We start from the raw sequence: 17,926 nt of genomic DNA, 5'->3' as shown, positions 1-17,926 counted from the left end.
TTGGTAGTGTATATATGTCCATGCCACTCTCTCATTTTGTCCCAGCTTACCCTTCCCCCTCCCTGTGTCCTCAAGTCCATTCTCTACATCTGTGTCTTTATTCCTGTCCTGCCTGTAGTTCTTCAGAACCATTTTTTTTTGAGATTCCATATATATGTGTTAGCATATGGTATTTGTTTTTCTCTTTCTGAGTTACTTCACTCTGTATTGTGTGTGTGTATTTAAGGGAATGTGTTCTCTGGGATTTTGGTTTAGATATCCTAGTTTGTATAATATAAATTTCTCCAGCATCCACCAATTTGTGGGTATCAATGAGGTGACTCAGATTTCACTGCCGTGTGTCCTCACCTTAGACTCCTGTAAAAGATCTCACTGTTTCCTGAGAATCCCCCGCTGTGTCCCTGGCGCCTCTGGACAGCTATGTGGCTGTATTGCTGAGTCCCATGTTTTCTCTAGGGGGTGCTGCTGCTCCATTGGGTATGGCTAACCCTTGCAGATGCCACGGCTGCTCTACAGGTACTGGAAACTTCGGGCACTGTCGCTGTTTTGCTGGGCACTGCAGCGTCTCCTTCTGTACTCCTGGGCAACCTGTCAAGTTCTGCTGCTGATCTGCCAGGCACAGCAGTGGCCACCAGGCACCACCATTGCCTCACTGGGCTCTTTCATTGCTGCCATCTCTCAAGGGACACAGTCTGAATGTCAAAGCTGAATGGTGGTCTATAGTGAATGAGGGTGGAGAGCAAAGGAGAAAGCCTCTTCCTCCTTTGTGCTGCACTGTCTTGGAATCATCTCCCAATTCTATAGAGTCTGATGAAACAGTCTCGTGGTCTTTACTTAGGTATCTTATTTTTCAGCAAATATTCATTTCCTTCCCCCAAACCTCTATGAGAGGAGTGTATTTCCCAACCATTCACGTTGATCTTGACCATGTGACTTGCTTTGTCTAATGGGACATTAGCAGATGTAGAACAAGGAAGGGCTTGAAATGTGCCTGTGCATTTGGACTTACCTTCTTGGGCTGTTGCCATTGTCAGGAGAAGAACATGCCCTCCTAGATAGACCACTGTCCTGGAAGAATGAGAGACATGGGGTACTGAGCCGGACAGAGCAGACCCGTGACTGAGGCAGGGCCTCCCTAGTTGACCTGCAGATGCTAGAGTGAGGAATAAAGGCTTATGACTGTGTGCCACTGCGTTTTGAGATGGTTTGTGATGCGGCATTATTTAGACTATAGTGGACTGAGATAAGCCCTCTTCCCTCCAAGACCCAGACATACATCAATGGAAATGAGCTCAGGACAGGTTGGAGTTATAGCCACTACTAGTAATGAGAAATTCTATTCTGTACACTGACTTAAACTTTCTGACTGGGTCAGGCTATTTGGGTTTGGTCCGTTCTTTACTTAGGGTGAATTCTGTCAAAGGCTCTCATGCAAATGAGCTTCATGAAGACCATCTACTTGAGTCATGCATGGACTCAAGCTGTATGTTCCTTCCTTGCAAACTTTAAATTTATTAATTTCCACAAGGGCTGTAGAGCAGGGGCTGGCAAACTTTTCCTATAAAGATCATTAATACTTTTGGCTTTAAGGACCACATGGTTTCTGTCACAGCTGTCCAATTCTGCCATTGTAGCTCAAAAGCTAACATATACAATAATAAATACCTAGGCACGGTTGTTTTCCAATAAAACTTTATTTGCAAATAAGGTTTGCTGACCCCTGCTCCACAGCAAAAGCGCTTCAGCTCTTCCTGCCACCAATAGATGGCGACAGTGGTTGTAGTTGGTTGTCATTTGATTCGTTACGGCTTGTTTGCAGTGTTGGTGCTTAGAATGAAGGTGTTTTACAAACGTTGTTATCATCATGACCGATAAGTGGAGAAGCAGTGAGTGAGAGTGCACTGAAAGCACTAGTTAGAAGAGACATATGGTTACGATGGAAACCAAAGTGGAATAATAATTTCGAAAATTGAAAGTGGTGAGAAAATGGATGTTGCAAGTGAAAATGGGATACACTTGTTGACAGTGGCATGATTGTGAAGGACCAAGAGTGAATCAGGCAACATACAAAAAAAAAAATGCTGCACCCATGCTATTGACAATAACCAGTAAAATATGATGAGAAGCAATTGACAAAATCAAAAAAGTAGAAAAACTTTTGAGTATTTGGCTAGAAAGGAGTGGCATCAAGGGAGGCTTTTTAGCCTAACATGAGTCCAGGAGACACCTAGGAGTCTATCTGAGAACTTGGCCACAGTAAAAATCTTACTGCTGTTGTGAGCTGTGAATGATTCCATAGGCTCAGTGCTCCTAATATCTCCCCAGGGCCAAAATGATGTTGATACCATAGCTGCCAAGGGCTTCTCTTGTAAAGATCTTGAAGGGGGGCTTTGCCTGCTTCAACAGATTTTCAAAGTGGGGGAACTAGGAGATTTTGGAAAAAGAACACATATTGAACAAAACAGAAGATTGTGTGAAGCATCAACTCACTTTTCTATTTGGTGGAAAACGTACCTGGGGATTACAAACTTAACCTTCACTAGGTTCTTTGGACTTGCAAACAAATGGCCTTACAAACAGCTGTTTGGAACTGAACCTGTTATTAACACTCACATGCACACATGCCTGCAAGCGCGCATGCACGCACGTGCGCACGCACGCACACACACACACACACATACACACAGAGCCATAAGAGAAGGTAGAGAAATAAAGGGCAGAATCTATTGCTTTGCAGAGCACAATCTTCAGGTTGGGGGGAGGGATAGAGAGGCTCTCAGTTCAGCCCCTGCTCCTCACTCAGGGGAAGGAGGGAGGATTAAGGACACAGTTTGCAGATGAAAAGCTGAGATAGAGTGGAATGAACGTGAGTTTTGCAGTCAGCCAGACTTGGTTTGGTGTCTGAATGTGTCCCTTACTTACTGTGTGAACCTGGGTGCCACTGTGAGAGAAGCTTCCCACTCCTTCAAGGCAATGAAAGAGAAATGCATTCCTGGGGAGAAAAATAAGGGATGCCTGTGCTTTAGAGAACAGAGGGAGGATCTGGGAGGGGCCTAGGCTTTATGGCATAAGAGGAGAAATCAAGGTGTTACAGTAACATGTCAGATTCCTGGTTGAGATGGTAAATAAAGGATTAGGGAAAAGATGTGAACTGAAAAAAGCAAGTCAATAAAAGAGCAAATCCAAAGAACTATGGGTGGGAAAGGAGTGAGATTAGAGCGATTCCCGCTGAAAGAGCATAGGGTGAACTGGGAATGGGAATGAGATACCAGTATTGGGAAGTGGTGGTGATGACTTGGGGGATGGAGGGTCTGCTTCTGTTATCTCAGGCTCAAGCCACTGTATTTGTTAAGGTTCTCTGGTTGCAAGTAATAGAAACCAATTTGAAGTAGCTTAAGGGAAAATATATTCTATTTATTGGAAATATATTTGAATGTCTCACAGAATTCAGTTGAGAGAGGGATTTAGCAGTAGGAGTTCTTGAACTTCCTTTCCTCTAGGGCAAAGCTTCTCTAACTTTAGCTAGCATCAGAATTACCTGGCAGACTTGCTGGGCCCAACGCCCAGCAAGAATTTGCATTTCTCACCTGGTCCCAGGTGATGCTGCTCTTGGCCCAAGAGCACTGCTCTTAGCCTGACTCAGTTCTCAACTCCCAGCCCTGTCCCTCAGTTCAAATTTTTGAGTGGAGAATGGATTGGCTCATTTTAGTTACATGTCCTCCTCTCATCCAATCATTGATGGCCAGGGGGTGGAGCCGCATAGTACAGCCGCGGCTGTCTGAGGGCCATTCTAGTGTGTATCGGGAACAGTTCAGAGATAGGTAGGACTTGGTGGATGTACCAGAAGGTGTCTGTGATTCCACTTCTCTCAACTGGTGCAGCCAGGTGTCTGAGTCTTCAGCTCTGGAGTTCATTCTGTGGCGTTTGTCTTTAAGTTCCACTCTATCCCTTGGGACTCTCCCTACTAAACTTAGCCTTCAAGTAGGACATTGTCTTCCTGTCCCTTAAAACAAGTAAGTAGGGCCTTTACATTTTAAGGGTTTTACTGATAATTCCTACCAGGAACTTGGAAGAGGTTAAAAAAAAATCGAACCAACTTTTGAGAAATTGCACACATTCTGGAATTGTCTAAATCCTTTACGGTGGTAGGGTGTAGTTGATGACTCCTGGTTCTTTTCTGAGTCAGTAGCTCGGTAGCTGGTAGCTGGACTGTACCCTTGCTTTCCTCTGCCAGAAGGACCTCTTGCCCTAGCAGTAGGTCTGCTTTTGATACAGGGCAGAGTCACAGGAGTTCTCTCCTCTCAGTGGAACATTGCATATTTAGGGACAGCCTACAGTGAGCCCACTGGTTATCTCCCTAGGAAGTGAAATCCTGGGAGAACGCTACAGATTACCTGGATTCCTGCCTCTTCTGCTTACTCACATCCTTTTTATTTATTTCTTGGTGAAGAACAAGGCTTTAAAGAAAAATGAAGTGCCCTTCCTTGGACTAAACCCTAGTTGTGTTTGGATCAGGAAGAAGAATAAGGGAAGTGTTGGCTGCCACTGGGGAGGAATCACACACAGAGAGAAAGCAGACTTCTGCTGCCATTTGGCACCATCTTTTCTGCCAAAGAAATGGATCCTCAGAGTGGCAAGGGCTCCCAGAACTTCGGCGGGAGGAGTGCATCCTAAGTGGAGAGGTAGTAAGAGACACAGAATCCCGGGCTCAGGGCTGGGAAAGACCCCTACAGATCCATGCCTTTCTTCTACAACTTCTCCATCAGGTAGTTAGCCAGCTTTTCCTTGAACCTCTCCAGTGACAGGCAGATCACTATCTGTGAAGTCAGCATGCCCTTTCTTCAGGCAGTTCTGAAGAAAGATACTTAGAAAAGTGTCCCATATAGTGGCCTGTAATCTCTCCTGCTCCAGGTCAGCACTGATCAGTTCATCAGGTCCCTTTGCAGTTGGGTCATTTTACCAGGCTTGAGCCCAAACATACCAGAGAAAGTATGAGAATCAGGCACCAAATCAGGACCACTCTAATTCAGAAAGAATTTAGACTTTTCCTGAGACCCTTCACATAAAAAACAAAAAGACAACACAACGATTCAACGTGAATGGTACTCAGATTCATTGGCAGTCTGATAAGGCCCCTTGTAATTAAGCAAGTGTTCATTAAAGAGGGCTGGAGATGGTGGAGAAGTAGGAGGAGAGCCAGGTAGGGCGGCCCTGGGTCATGTGATCTGCCATCACCCCTCCATCTCTTATAGGCACTCCCCCCTCCCCCAGTCCATATTGCATGTACTTGTTTTTGTGTGTGTGTGTGTGTGTGTGTGTGCTGCACCACAGGGCATGCGGGATCTTAGTTCCCCAACCAGGGATCGAAACTGCACCCCCTGCAGTGGAAGATCAGAGTCTTAACCGCTGGACCGCCAGGGAAGTCCCCTGCATGTACTTGTTTTTATTTTAATGGCATAGTGGGCATGCTCTTCTATCAGAGAAAGCCACAGATTCTGACAAGTCAGTAGCTTTGGGAGGAAGAGGGAGGTCAGGCGTTTGTTGACAATTTCCATCCTAGCTGTGGTTGCTTCGTCTCTTGCAGAAACCATGAGTTCCCCAGGGGGATGATGATGCGGAGCTGCAGGTAGGACTGGTCAGCAAGCTCGCACCTGCTCCTACGGAGTGTCAAGACTCAGTACTTCCACTGTGCTGTCTTGGTTTTTCCAGTTGCTCAGTCTCTGAGTGGCTGAAGAAGACACAGGTCGCAGGCATCCCTTGACTTCTTGGCCTCTTTTGATCTTATGGACACTTCTGACCTGACCTGTCCTAATACATTCTTGGGGAACTCACAGCTGGGCTGCCACAGTGCCCATTTTACATGCATGGAGGCTTCTAAAGGGGTTCAGAGGGGCAGCCTCCTGGCTTCATTTGCAAGGTGCTGGGGATGGAGTCTGTCCCATGTGACTGGGGTTGGGAACTTGCTTCCCAAAATGCTTCTGATGTGTAAACATCTTGTTGACCATCTGAAATAAGGGGCCAGGCTTTTACTAGGTGTTACTCTTGGGGAATCTGAATTGCAGAGCCTTCTTAACCCACTTGTTCTCCTTCAACAGACCTTTTGTAATTTGGGGTCTCCTCATTCGATTAGTGGTGGAATCAGAATTTAATTCTCCTCCAGACAACAAATCCTGAACTCTTTCCATTCACGTGAATCAACTCCAACGGGGCTTCACTGGCAGACGTTGGGGTCTCCATGGTTAAGGGATTACTCAATATTTAAAGAACTCCAATAATGCAAATAATACTGACGATAATAATTGTGGTCCTAATAGTCGTGGCAGTAGTAGACGTTTATGCCATGCTTTGCATTTCAGAGTGCTTCCTCCGGCCGCACAAAGCAACTGGAACACAGGAATGATTATGGCAAAGCCCTGTCCCTTAGGACCCCACAGTCTAGTGAGAGGGCCAGACCCAGAACTGAGTCCACTAAGACCCATTGAAAGTCAAATGAAATATGGTGAGATCCCTGTGTAAGTCCTGAAGTCTTGCTGAGGGAAGTGGGGTTTCAGGGAAGCCTTGACGAATAGCCAAGGTTCAGGCAGGTGAAAGAAAGAAATAGGGCATTAAGGGCAGGAAGTTTGAGAGAGAAGTCTTAAAGATGGGACTGTGTCATCCCCAAGTTGAAAATCCTTCAGTGGTCTCTATCATCCTTCAGGATAAGAGTCCAGGTATCACATGATATCCAAGCTCCTTCACGACCCGGCTCCTTCTTTCTTCTGTTTGCAGAATCATCTTCCATCACTCACGGGTACGGACTTTCTGATCCAACATTCAGAAGGACTTGTTCCTTGTCCGTAGTCTGGTATTACATGCCTTTGTTCCTTTGCTCATCCTGTTCCTTTGGTTTGGGACAGCTTCACCCTCGCTCAGCCTCTCCTCCCCTCCCCTTCCCTGCTCCCTTCTCCCCCCGCACCCCCGCCCTGTCCCCAGCCTAACCTCTTCTGGGAAGCTTTCCCTTTCCAGAAAGGGCTCCTCTGTGCTCTGGCAGCACCAAGTACAATGTGACCAGATTCCCCAATCGTCTTGGTGTATGGTAATTTTCTGTTGGCCTAGCTGTCTCCCCCAGTCGTTATGAGCAACTCAGGGGCAGGGGAGTCCTTGACTTACATACCTCTGTGCCCCAGATGGTGAAGACAGCGCTACCTGCTTTGTGGACCGAACCACAGCCCACTTCGCTGGAACGGTCACTGCTGCTGCCTCAGCATTGGTGCCTCCTTGGCCCAGAGCAGCCCCTGGATGCTTAGCCCCTGGATGAGCTTCCCTCTAAAGCCTGAAGCATCTCTGTCCACTTGGCCCATGTGAACAGGGAAGATTAAACCCCAGGCTACTTCAGTCCTTAAGACGCTGTAGCTGGTCACCCTTTAGGTACCTGCCTTTTAGCTGCTTTGTCTCTCAGCGTTAGGGTGGCTCCCCACAATGGAATCAGACTGTGGGTACCCCAGAAGGGATGAAAATTTAGCCCCTGCTTCAAATCAGCACTCTTTACCTGTCTGCTCAGTAGCCATAGGGAGGAGGGGTAAGGGTAGAGGGAAGGATGGGTCCTGAGCAGTTCAGCTCTTGCCCAAACTCTCATACCCAACTCAGCACAACAGAAGTGCTGCAGCGAATAGGCCCAGCCTCCTGAGAAGCTGGTAAGGCACTTATTATTTCTTAAGCGTGTGCCTTGAGGCTCAACCCCACAACTGGCTATCAGTCTTCTCTAAGAGGAGGATATTCTCCCCAAGAGGAGTTCTGGGAACATAATTTTCTCCATATCATTGCATATCTAACAATGTGTCCAAGTCTCTAATGCATTGGGTTAGATTTGATAAGCCCGCCCCCTTTTCATTTATTCTTCTCCACTCTTTCCTTGGGCGTTGACGTCAATGGAGTCTCTGGTGTTTATTTTGGTCTCAAGCTCTGTTTTCTAGAGAACCCAGGCACGCCCATTTAAAAAACAATCACTGTATCCCTAGTGTCTGGCCTAGAGCCAGAAAATAGTAGGTGCTCAGTGTATTCTTGTGATTATGATCCAGGTTTGGTATTGGGGGGTGTCAGATCAGTCATCCCAGACTCACTCTGAAGGTTGGAAGGCAATGGAGGGAAAGCAAGCAGTGAGTGCCCTCTGGGAGGGAAATGGGGATTGGAACTCAGAAGCTCTGTATATGGCGCATTTCAACAGGGACTGGTCACCAGGAGACCTGCTTCTAACATCCAGTGTTCCTGGCCAGCCCTGTGAAGGGGGAGTGGTTAATGTATGAAGTCCCTGCTTGCCCCCTTCTCCTTAGTCTGGAGTAGCCTTCCCAGAACCTGTTCACTTGAGACAACCACTCAGCTTTGCAGACTTCAGCTTTCAGCCAGGGATGTTTTCCAGGTGTTGTCATGGCAATGCTGGAATCAGGAGTCACTCCCCAGGACTCTGCTTTGACTGTAAAAAGTAAACCCCTCCTTCCTTTCTCCTGAAGTGTCAGGTGAAACCTTTCCTGCTGTGGGGTGAGGCTGGGAGAAGCATGCCTACTGATACAGGTGACTGGACATGCACCACTTCTGAGCCAGCCTACGTGGGCACCCAGGGAAAGAGGTGCTCAGAGCGCATCATCCATCAGGGTCAAGAAGCCAGGGATCACACAATTGACCAATCAATTCCTGACCCAAGCTGATCAGTGCCTTCAGTCAAGTTCATCTCTGATGGTATGGTGACAGGAACTTGTAGGGTCAGCTTGCTTACTCCAAGCCAGAGAGGGTTGGCTTGGTGGTTCATTGGGAGTCTCCTGCTAACAGCCACAACATTTGCTAACACTTGTATAATACTTACTAGGTACCAGGCACCGTTCCAGGGAACATGGTAAGGGGTTTGGATTTACTGCAGTTATACATGTAAAATGCCTAGCACAGTCCCTGGCACATGGAATTGATCAATAATGGAGCTGTTGTTGTTAATTTCAGACTCCTCAGACACTAATGTCACCCCTGCCTCTTCTAGCCAGTTTCTTTGACTGCTGTTGCCATCCCAGGATGGCCAGAGATCACCCCACCCCCTTGGATTTAGGACATGACTGTCAATCTGAAGAGCCAAGCTGGATGCTACATTCCTTTATTTCTCGTTCTCCAGAGCCCTGTCCTTGCCCCGGCCACCATTGTCCTCTTTCTCTGAGGAGTTCCTAGGGGGTCAATGTCCACAGACTCTCTGGGCTGGACCCTTGCTCTAGTGGCCAGTTTTGCAAGGATTCAACTCAGAGAAATCCCCAGGTTGTATATGTGTCTTGCCTCCAGGCTCAGCATAATGGCATTGACAGTTGAAGTAAGCAATTGGCCAATTTCCTTCAGGAACGTTTGAAATAAAAAGCAGTTTGTCTGAGTGGAGGAAATTGTGAGAGCCCCAAATGGAACTGCTTAAATTTATTGCTGAAGAGTTTTTACATATTGAGCCAAAGGCATATCTTTTTGTACTCAGTCTTTGGTTTCAAGAGAGCCGCACTGCACCAGAGATAGAGAGTTCCGGGCTGCTGCCAAAATTGGCCTGCAGGATAGAAACCACCATCCCATCATCAGTCCTCCCAGGAGCAGCCTTAAATCTGCCCCATGAAAATGGGAAAGAATTAACTGTTGGGATAGGAAACACTCCAGCCTTTTTCACTGGAAAGCAAAGCATGATACCTGCATCTCCAGAAGTGATGTTGACCAAGACTTAGCATCCATAGCATCAGTCATGACCCTCATCAGCTGCAGGACCATCCAAAGGCTGCATTAGATGTGACTTTTCTGGTGGGGCTTCCAGTCCTAAAGTGATGAGCTCAGGAGGCAGGAAATGTAGGGGCTTCCAGGGAAGAGCTCTTTCAGCAGTTTTTTCCTGGGTGGGACTGATAAATTTTTGATTTCAAGTTCTGGATGACACTGGAGATTTTATGCAAGTCAACATCAGAATAAGATATAAATTATTTGTAGAACAGCAAGGGGATATAGTTGGAAGAGCTTGGCAAGGCTGTTATCACACCTGAGACCTTGTCTCACTTGGCACTTGTGTGATGATTAGCAAGCAAGTCACTTTTCTTCTCTGGACCTCAGTTTGCCTACCTGTAAAATGAGGTGGTTAGACAAAAGAATCTGAGGTCCTGCCTACTTCCAATGTGTCTCCTTATTGATCATGCCCCCCAAACTTCCTTCTTTCTATCTATCCCTCTCTCCAAATATGACTTATGTATTTTACACATATTGAAGACCCCTTATTACAATGTTGGCCTCAGTGCATTTTTTTATTGGAGTATAATTGCTTTACAATGTTGTGTTAGTTTCTGCTGTACAGTGAAGTGAATCAGCTATAGGTATACATACATCCCCTCCTTCTTGGACCTCCCTCTCCCCCCATCCCACCCATCTAGGTCATCACAGAGCACTGAGCTGAGCTCCCTGTGCTATACAGTTTCCCACTAGCTATCTATTTTACACATGGTAGTGTATTTATGTCAAACCTAATATCCAAATTCATCCCACCCTCCCCTTCCCTCTGTGTCCACACGTCCGTTCTCTAAGTCTGCGTCTCTATTCCTGCCCTACAAATAAGTTCATCTGTACCATTTTTCTAGATTTCACATATGTGTCAATATACCTGAGAAAACCATAATTCAAAAAGACACATTACCCCTATGTTCTTTGCAGCACTCTTTACAATATCCAGGACATGGAAACAACCTAAATGTCTATCAAAAGATGAATGGATAAAGAAGATGTGGTACATATATACAATGGAATATTACTCAGCCATAAAAAGGAATGAAATTGGGTTATTTGTAGAGATGTGGGTGGACCTAGAGTCTGTCATACAGAGTGAAGTAAGTCAGTGCATTTGTTATACCGAGAGGAGAGAAGGAGGAGAGGAGGCATCCTGGTGTAGTGTAAAGAGTATGGACCCAGGAGTCGGACAAGCATGGGTTCAAGTCCTGGTTCTGCCCTTTACTTGCTGGACCTTGGACAAGTCAATTACCCTTTCTGACCCTCAGCCTCTTTATCTAAACCTAGGAATAATGTTGTGAAGATGAAATTAGTGTCATAAATTATCAAAGAATAGGCTGGGCAAACATAGGTGCACACCCAGTGTGAATTTTCTTCCTCTTCCTATGCCCAGATCCTACATAAACTGTGTCACCTACAGCACTGCTAGATGGATTAGGGAGGACCCCACCTTGATTTTATGTATGAGTTTGTACTTCTAAAGAGGAAGTGTTATCTTTCATGTTATCCTCTAAGCAGCTGGGATGAAAGATTCTTGGACCAAATGATAGATGTGTTTGGAAGAGCTGCTTTGATAAGGGGCTTGGGATGGGGATTGCGTGAAACCTTTGCAATTGTCCTTAAGTAAAACAGATTATAGCTAAACTGCCTTCTAAAGAGGGTAGGTCCTGTTAATTGCAGGAGTTTTGTCTTGCTGAGCAGAGATTGAGTGAGGCGTGTGAGTCTGGGAGCAGAGCTGAATTAGTCTGAATGGTAGGGGAGAGGGACATTCATGGGGCTTTGGGAGAGGGACATTCATGGGGCTTTGGGAGAGGGACGACATTCATGGGGCTTTGGGAGAGGGACGACATTCATGGGGCTTTGGGAGAGGGACATTCATGGGGCTTTGGGAGAGGGACATTCATGGGGCTTTGGGAGAGGGACGACATTCATGGGGCTTTGGGAGAGGGACGACATTCATGGGGCTTTGGGAGAGGGACGACATTCATGGGGCTTTGGGAGAGGGACGACATTCATGGGGCTTTGGGAGAGGGACATTCATGGGGCTTTGGGAGAGGGACATTCATGGGGCTTTGGGAGAGGGACGACATTCATGGGGCTTTGGGAGAGGGACGACATTCATGGGGCTTTGGGAGAGGGACATTCATGGGGCTTTGGGAGAGGGACGACATTCATGGGGCTTTGGGAGAGGGACGACATTCATGGGGCTTTGGGAGAGGGACGACATTCATGGGGCTTTGGGAGAGGGACGACATTCATGGGGCTTTGGGAGAGGGACGACATTCATGGGGCTTTGGGAGAGGGACATTCATGGGGCTTTGGGAGAGGGACGACATTCATGGGGCTTTGGGAGAGGGACATTCATGGGGCTTTGGGAGAGAAGAAAGAGTCAAGTGGTGGCCCAAGAGAGAAGAGACTTTGAGGAAGAGATGGAAGCATTTCAGAGGGACTTAAAAAAGGGGTTGGGGGCTTCCCTGGTGGCGCAGTGGTTGAGAGTCCGCCTGCCGATGCAGGGGACACGGGTTCGTGCCCCGATCCCGGAAGATCCCACATGCCGCGGAGCGGCTGGGCCCGCGAGCCATGGCCGCGGAGCCTGTGTGTCCGGAGCCTGTGCTCCGCAACGGGAGAGGCCACAGCAGTGAGAGGCCCGCGTACAGCAAAAAAAAAAAAAAAAAAAAAAAGGGGTTGGGCTACTCACATTAATATACGTGCATTAGAGATGTTACACTAAGACATGTACATCCTCACATACAGGCATGGCATTATTTGGATGCATGCAAGTGAATCCGTGTGTGTGTGTGTGTGTGTGTGTGTATGAGACCGCTGCTCTCTAAGCCTTATGGACATGTAGTCTGTATTAACCCTTGACCCTTCCTCTTCCCCCACACCATGAGACCCTGCTGGGATCAGAATTGCTAGGTTTGCAGAAGTGGAGCTCAGAACGCTGTATTGGCGTACCAGACTGAGCAAGATGGTGGGGTACACAGAGAAAAGTGACATTTCTCAGTAACCTGAATAAGAACATATATTTCTGCTTGTAAAAGTAATATGCTCAGTCTTCACCATGTGCCAGGCTCTGTGCTAGGCACTGGGAATATAACAATGAGCCAAGGAGACATGGACTCGACCCTTCTGCCCTCATACACCCGATGTTCTTATGGTGTCGACAGACGTAAAACATGCCTGGTACATGGGATGCACGTTATGAAGAGGGACCCTTGGGCTGCTCTGGGAGTGTGTGATAAGGGGAGGAACCCAGCCCCCTGAAGGACCTGAAAGAGACTCAGAGGGTTTGGAGTTGTAGAGAAGGAGGAAGAGAGTGACAGAAGATCAGGCTGGAAATGGACGCAGGCCAGATCACACAGGGCTTGAAAATATGTTCAAGGATTTGAACTTGATCCTGAGCCCACAGGGAGCCATTGAAGAGTTTATAGCTTTTGGGAGGGGCATGCTTCGTTTTGCCTTCTAGGAAGATCATTCTGGCTTCACTGTGCATGCTGAGTCCTTTCCTAGAACCAGGGCCCTTTCAGAGCCTCTGTGATGATGTTGAAAGACAGCAAAGTGCAGCCAGGACCCAAGATCACAGGCCTGGGCAAAATGGGCTGGACTCTCCTTCCAGCCACTCCAGCTCCCTGTGCAAACGCTGAGGCTTCCTGGGGACAGCATCAAGTCAATCATTTTAGAATATTCGGTTTCAATTAACATTTACTGAGTGCCTAAAATTGCCCAGGCTGGATTATGTCATTTCATGCTCACAGCAGCCTTATGAGGCGCGCAAAAAAAAAAAAAAAAAAAAAAAAAGAGTCTCATTTTAGATATAGTGGGGAGAGGAAGAGGCAGACACTGACATGGTGGGGTCCCTTCTGCATTCTAGGTACAGAGCTGGGGGCGGTTAATCCATCTGATCATCTAGGAGATAGGGACGGTTATCCTTATTTTAAGAAAAGGACGCTAACCTCAGAGGTGAAGCAGTTTTTCCAAGGACACCAAGTGAGCGGTACAACTGGGATTTTTCCCCCAGTTACTGGGCTGCGAGTCAAATTTATTCCTCTAGGTCATTTCTGGAAACTTAAGAGAAACTCTGCTCTTGCCTAAGAGAGTCATCCCAGGCCCTGGGTGCTGTTTGGGGAAAACACACTGGAGCCAAGACAAGGGCAGCTGCAGAGGCCCGGGGCAACCCTGTGCTGGCAGACAGGGAGGGGGAGCCTTCCAGCTCCTGGGGGCTGGCACAGCCTCCCACACCCTTCTGGAGCCCCACAGGGATAGAATTCAGGTCTGCAGGACTCAGGGGTCAAAAGCTCTGGTGTTCACAGGCCCACATACTCAGTCATCACTTGACCTCTCTTGGTCATGGCAGGAAGCAGCACAGTGTAGTGGAAGGGCATGAGTTTCAGGGTCAGATCTCTCTGGGTTTAAACCCAATCTCTGCTCTTTAGGAGTTGTGGAGACTTTCTATTGTACCAAGTCACCTCGAAGCATCTTCTTTCCCTGTTGACCTTGGGCAAGATTCTTTGTGCCTCCATTTCCTCACCTGTAAAGTGGAGATAACAGTACTTAACTGACACAGCTGCTCTGTGGGTTAATGAAATAACACAATGCAATAGGCTGGGATCTGCATGTTCTAAATTCTCAATAAATGGCTAATTCTCAATTATTGGCAACCCTTCACTTATGAGCCACATCTATAAAATGAGTGTATTTATACCCTTGGCATAGAGTTTGTGGGAATTAAATGACAAAATGTGTACAGAGTACCCAGCATAGTGATGATCAACAGCCTGGTACATGTGCGGGGGGTCCAACCCTGTGTCTGCTTCGGTTTCCCTTTTCCTAGATCTGTGTAAGAGCAGCTGCCAGATGTTTTCACCAACAGTGAATGTTTGCTGAAAAATTTCCAGGCTTGTCCCCTTCTTTGTCAACCCTTCAGGGAGGAGCTTAGATTGTGTTTTCTGCTTCTCACCCCCTCTCTGCCTTCACACTGGGCTGCTAGTAGAACCATGAAATAATAAAATTATTCCTCTCCCCAGTTAGCAGTGCCTCCACATTACTTCACTTTATCAATTGCACACGTCTTTTGAGCAGAGCTTCCCTGCCCTGATCGCAGAGGGTAAGGAAGGGTGGGGTCTGCTCAGGCCATAATTGCACTGCAGAGCCTTGCTTCAAGTATTTCCAGGTCACTTCAGTAACGCTGAAGTTCTCAGAGCCCAGCTGGGATGGAGGTGGGGGAGAAGGGAACAGCCCATTACCTTGGCGTGCACACCCCGCCTGTCCCCAGAGTTGATTAGAGACCTTCAGTCAGGTAAACCCTCAGTCAGTGTCCTCTACCTTCAGTAGAGGCTGTCCAGTCAAGGAGCCTTGTGGTTTGGATATCAGTTACCTTCTATTCAAGTCAAGTCCCATTTTGGTTGTCAGAAACCGACCTTGACCTTGACATCTCCTTTTATTTTCCATCCCATAAGGGTGGAATGTTGGTGGCTGCTTTTGGATTTGATGTGGTTCTGGATTCTTCAAGCAGCAGAATCCCTCCCCTGTTCTGCCATTAATATGCATCAGCTACCTCCAGCCAATGTCTAGTTCCTTTCTTTCCTTATTATTTTCCATTGCATTTGACCTTGGTTTGCCATTGTCCCAACTCAAGGCATCCTTTCAAATTCTTTCTTGGCCACTTACTGAAAAACTTTTTTCCTTTGGGTCAGTCTCAAGAAAGCATTAAATTGATCCAGCTTTTTTTTTTCTTTTTTAAAGCCAGGCCACACAGTCTCTGGATAGCCCATGGATTTTAAGAATAAATGCAGAGATAGGAACTCTCAAGGCCATCTAAGAAGAGGAGGAATAGTGGACTGGGCTCTACAAGGCTTGGAAGGAGTGGCTACTTCTGGATCTAAGGTGGTTCTGGCCTTTGCTCATGTGTTCACTCTCTCACCCACTTGAATATGGCAGGTCAAGAGAAGGGTCAGGTAAAATAAAGCACGGAATTTGTGTAGCAGGGCTATGGGCGTAATCTCTTTTAGAAGAGAGTATGGGTGGGCAAATAAGGAGACTGCTAAATTCAACAATCTCTGAGGCTGAAACTATGACAACTCAACATTTGATGGACTAAATCAGCATCTTGAGATGGTAGAGGCCCATCCTGAGTGATGACAAAACATCTGAGTCCAATCAAGGGAATGAAGCAGTAATCCCAGGAAGATGTGATTGTGGTGAAGCAAGCTGTAGCCTGATCAATTATATTGAATCGTGCTTGAAAATAGGGTGTTTTAACTAGCAGGTAGGAGATAGCAAGCGGTCAATCAGAGAGCAAGATGTGACAGACTCTCTTCTGCCCTGGCCAAGGGAAAGAGGCCAGTGCACAGGGGGGCATAATGTTAAGTGTGAGCCAGAGGGTCTAGCAAAGTAGACAGACCTCAATTAGTTTCCCACATACATAAGCTAAATGGCGCTTAAGGCTACTAAGGAAGAGAGCAGGGAAACTTGGGAGCTTGTGATAGTGGATTTGATCTAGGGCAGGGGTCAGAAAAGGCTGCCCGAGGAAATGATCTTTGGTTGGACATCTAAAGGTGATTTGGAGGTTTAAAAAGGAAAAGCTGGAGCTGAGAAAAGGGTTCCAGACCTTTACAAATGCCCTGGCATTTCTTGCTGTTCTTCAGATATATGTGTTCAGCACTTTTCTTCCTTTGGTCTTTGCTGTTTCTTCTGCCTAGAAAGCCCTCTCTCCTGATAATCTGATGGCTCACTCTTTGCTCAAAGATCACATCCTCAGAGATGCTTTTCCTGACTCTCTGGCTTGCACAGCATCCCTGGACATTTGTTATTCCCTTTCCCTGCTTCGTGTTTCTTCATAGCGCTTATTCATCCCATGCTTTTATATTATACACAGATTTGTTTATGATCTGTCTTCACTCACTAGAATATAAGCTTCCTGAGGGCAACTATTTTCACCTCTTTTGTTCACCACTGTATATCCACCCCAGTGTCCAATATATAGTTTGCCTCAATAAATATATATAAAATTATTGAGTTAAAAGGAGCAAGGTACATATAGGAATAAAAGGGAGAATAGTATGGCTGGATTTTAATGAGCAAGAGGGCGGATGATAAGAGAAAAGGTGAGACAGGTAGGTGGAGGCCAGGGCACTGTTGGATAATAATGGTTTCTATTCAAGAGTTTCATCTTCATTCTATGGATAATGGAAAGTCACTGAAGGTTTTGAAGAGTGGGAGTATTGTGATGAAATTACCATTTTAAAAGAATTTTCTGGATTCTATGGGATAAATAGCTTGCTGAGGGTAGGGGATGTGGAGGGATGGAGACTGGTTTGGAAGCTTTTGTGTTCCAGCTTGGAGATAAAATGCCTTGGACTCGGATGGTGACAATGAGGTGGAGAGAAGTAGATGAATTCAAATGATATGTATGAGGTAGAATGGGTGGGATGTGGAAATAGATTTGGACATAGAAGGTGGGAAGGGGGAAGAGGTAAGGAGCATTCCCAAGTTTCTCTCTTTTTAAAATTTATTTATTTATTTTTGGCTGCTTGGGGTCTTCGTTGCTGCATGCAGGCTTTCTTTAGTTGCATCAAGTGGGGGCTACTCTTCGTTGTGGTGCACAGGCTTCTCATTGTGGTGGCTTCTCTTGTTGTGGAGCACGGGCTCTAGGCACGTGGGCTTCAGTAGTTGTGGCACTCGGGCTCAGTAGTTGTGGCTCATGGACTCTAGAGTGCAGGCTCAGTAGTTGTGGTGCATGGGCTTAGTTGCTCCATGGCATGTGGGATCTTCCCGGGCCAGGGATCGAACCTGTGTCCCGTGCATTGGCAGGCAGATTCTTAACCACTGCACCACCAGGGAAGTCCCGATTCCCAAGTTTCTGACCTCTGGAACTAATGGATGGTGGTCCATTGGCTAAAAATGGAACTTTGAAGGAGGAGTGTGTGAAAGGGTGGGAGAGGGTGGGAGAGAGCTGGAAAAATCAGAGATGATGGCCAGATCCTAAAATACTAAAATTTAAGATTTGAAGATACTGGACAGTTCCAGAGGATGACCAAGTCCAAGGTATGGCTGCCTGGACTTGCTGCTGGGTTAGGTGTGGGAGTGAATGTGGGTTTGAGTATTTGAATGAATGTGGGTGCCATTAGTTGAGATGTACTGTGTGGGATGCAGACCTTCACTGGGTTTGAGATTA

Source organism: Mesoplodon mirus, assembly GCF_964341445.2.
Source record: "Mesoplodon mirus genome assembly, chromosome: 3".
NCBI classification, from domain to species: domain Eukaryota; kingdom Metazoa; phylum Chordata; class Mammalia; order Artiodactyla; family Ziphiidae; genus Mesoplodon; species Mesoplodon mirus.
This window is presented reverse-complemented; position numbering follows the sequence as displayed.